This window comes from Limulus polyphemus, unplaced genomic scaffold, assembly GCF_000517525.1.
Source record: "Limulus polyphemus unplaced genomic scaffold, Limulus_polyphemus-2.1.2 Scaffold5544, whole genome shotgun sequence".
Taxonomy (NCBI): Eukaryota; Metazoa; Arthropoda; class Merostomata; order Xiphosura; family Limulidae; genus Limulus; species Limulus polyphemus.
Window position 1 is genome coordinate 9,153 of NW_013671154.1, and position 3,844 is coordinate 12,996.

The window sequence follows — 3,844 nt, forward strand, 5'->3', positions numbered from 1 at the left end:
TTATTAATTAATAACTATTAGTACTGACAATGATTTTTCAACATTTCCTCTATTTCATATTATAATTAATAACAATCAGTACTAACAGTGGTTCCTCAACATTTCCTTTGTTTCATATTATAATTAATAACTATTAGTACTACCAAGGGTTTCTCAACGTTCCCTTTGTTTTGTATTATAATTAATAACTATCAGTACTGTCAATGATTCTTCAACACATCCTCTGTTTCATATTATAAGTAATAACTATTAGTACTGCCAGTGATACTTCAACATTTACTTTGTTTCGTTTTATAATTAATAACTATTAGCACTGACAATGATAATTCATTATTTCATTTGTTTCGTATTATAATTAATAACTATCGGTACTACCAATGGTTCCTCAACGTTCCCTTTGTTTTGTATTATAATTAATAACTATCAGTACTGTCAATGATTCTTCAACGCATCCTCTGTTTCATATTATAATTAATAACTATCAGTACTGCCAATGGTTCTATAACACTTCCTTATTTTGTATTATAATTAATAACTATTAGTACTGACAATGATTCTTCAACTTTTCCTTTCTTTCGTATTATAATTAATAACTCAAAGGAAATGTTAGAGAACCATTGGCAGTACTGTTTAATACGAAACATAGGAAATGTTAGAGAACCGTTTGCAGTACTGTTAGTTATTAATTATAATACGAAAGAATGGAAAAGTTGAAGAATCACTGTCAGTACTAACAGTTATTAATTATAATACGAAACAAAGGAAATGTTGAATTATAATGAAGAAAATGTTGAAAAGGCAGTACAATGTGTTGAAGAATAATTGACAGTACTAATAGTTATTAATTATAATACAAAATAAGTAATAACTATCAATACTGCCAAATGTTCTATAACATTTTCTTTGTTTCGTATTATAAGTAAGAACTATCTGTACTGCCAATGGTTCTATAACATTTCCTTTGTTTTGTATTATAAGTAATAACTATTAGTACTGACAATGGTTCTTCAACATTTCCTTTCTTTCGTATTATAATTAATAAATATCAGTACTGTCAATGATTATTCATTATTTCCTTTGTATCGTATAATAATTAATAACTATCAGTACTGCCAATGATTCCTCAACATTTTTTTTTCTCTTATATTATAATTAATAACTATCGGTACTGACAATGGTTCCACAACATTTCCTTTGTTTCGTATTATAATTAATATCTATCAGTACTGCCAGTGGTTCTATAACATTTCCTTTGTTTCGTATTATAATTAATAACTATCAGTACTACCCAAGGTTCCTCAACATTTCCTTTGTTTCGTATTTTAATTAATAACTAACAGTACTGCCAATGGTTCTATAACATTTCCTTTGTTTCATATTATAATTAATAACCATCAGTACTGCCAATGATTCTTCATCATTTCCTTTGTTTTGTGTTATAATTAATAACTATCAGTACTGTCAATGATTCTTCAACGCATCCTCTGTTTCATGTTATAATCAATAACTATCAATCCTGCCAATGGTTCTATAACACTTCCTTGTTTGTATTATTATTAATAACTATCAGTACTGACAATGGTTCTATAACATTTCCTTTGTTTCGTATTATAAGTAACAACTATCTGTACTGCCAATGGTTCTATAACATTTCCTTTGTTTCGTATTATAATTAATAACTATTAGTACGGACAATGATTCTTCAACATTTCCTTTCTTTCGTATTATAATTAATTACTATCAGTACTGTCAGTTATTATTCATTATTTCGTTTGTATCGTATTATAATTAATAACTATCAGGGAAATGAAATGTTATAGAACCATTGGCAGTACTGATAGTTATTAATTATAATATGAATCAGAGGATATGTTGAAGAATCATTGACATTACTGATAGTAATTAATTATAATACAAATATCAGGAAATGATGAAGAATTATTGGCAGTACTGATAGTTATTAATTATAATACGAAACAAAGGAAATGTTGAAAATCATTTACAGTACTGTTAGTTATTAATGATAATACAAAACAAAGGAAATGATGAAAAATCATTGACAGTACTAATAGTTATTAATTATAATACAAAGCAAATGAAATGTTATAGAAACATTGGCAGCACTGATAGTTATTGATTATAATACAAAACAAAGGAAATGTTGAGGAACCATTGTCAGTACTGATAGTTATTAATTATAATACAAACCAAAGGAAATGTTGAGGAACCCTTGGTAGTACTGATAGTTATTAATTATAATATAAAAGAAAAAAAATGTTGAGGAATCATTGGCAGTCAGTACTAATAGTTATTAATTATTATACAAAACAAGGAATATGTTGAGGAACCACTGGTAGTACTAATAGTTATTAATTATTAATACAAAACCAATGATTCTTCAACATTTCCATTGTGTCGTATCATAAGTAATAAATATCAGTGCTTCCAATGGTTCTCTAACATTTCCCATGTTTCGTATTATAAGTAATAACTATCAATACTGCCAATGGTTCTATAACATTTTCTTTGTTTCGTATTATAAGTAATAGCTATCAGTACTACCAAGGGTTCCTCAACATTTCCTTTGTTTTGTATTATAATTAATAACTATCAGTACTACCAGTGGTTCCTCAACATATTCCTTGTTTTGTATAATTAATTATTATAATTATAATTAATAACTATCAGTACTGCCAATTATTCTTTTTCATTTCCTTTGTTTTGTATTATAATTAATAACTATCAGTACTGTCAATGATTCTTCAACACATCCTCTGTTTCATATTATAATTAATAACTATCAGTACTAGCAGTGGTTCCTCAACATATCCTTTGTTTTGTATTATAATTAATAACTATTAGTTCTCCCAATGATTTTTCAACATTTCCTTTGTATTGTATTATAATTAATAACTATCAGTACTGCCAATTATTCTTGATCATTTCCTTTGTTTTCTATCATAATTAATAACTATCAGTACTGCTAATGATTCTTTAACATTTCCTTTGTATAGTATTATAATTAATAACTATCAGTACTGCCAATGATTCCTCAACATTTTTTTCTTATATATTATAATAAATAACTATTAGTACTGACAATGATTCTTCAACTTTTCCTTTGTTTCGTATTATAATTAATAACTATCACTACTGCCAATGGTTCTCTAACATTTCCCAAGTTTCGTATTATAAGTAATAACTATCAGTACTACCAGTGGTTCCTCAACATATCCTTTGTTTTGTATTATAATTAATAACTATTAGTACTGTCCATGTTTCTTCGACATTTCCTTTGTTTCGTATTATAATTTTTAACTATCAGTACTGCCAATGGTTCTATAACATTTCCTTTGTTTTGTATTATAATTAATAACTATTAGTACTGACAATGATTCTTCATCATTTCCTTTGTTATGTATTATTAATTACAATCAAAACTGTCAATGATTCTTCAACACATCCTCTGTTTCATCTTATAATTAATAACTACCAGTACTGCCAATGGTTCTATAACACTTCCTTATTTTGTATTATAATTAATAACTATTAGTACTGACAATGATTCTTCAACTTTTCCTTTCTTTCGTATTATAATTAATAACTAACAGTACTGCCAATAATTCCTCAACATTTTTTTTCTATTATAATTAATAACTATTAGTACTGACAATGATTTTTCAACATTTCCTCTATTTCATATTATAATTAATAACAATCAGTACTGACAATGGTTCCTCAAAATTTCCTTTGTTTCGTATTATAATTAATAACTATCAGTACTGACAATGGTTCCTCAAAATTTCCTTTGTTTCGTATTATAATTAATAACTACCAGTACTTC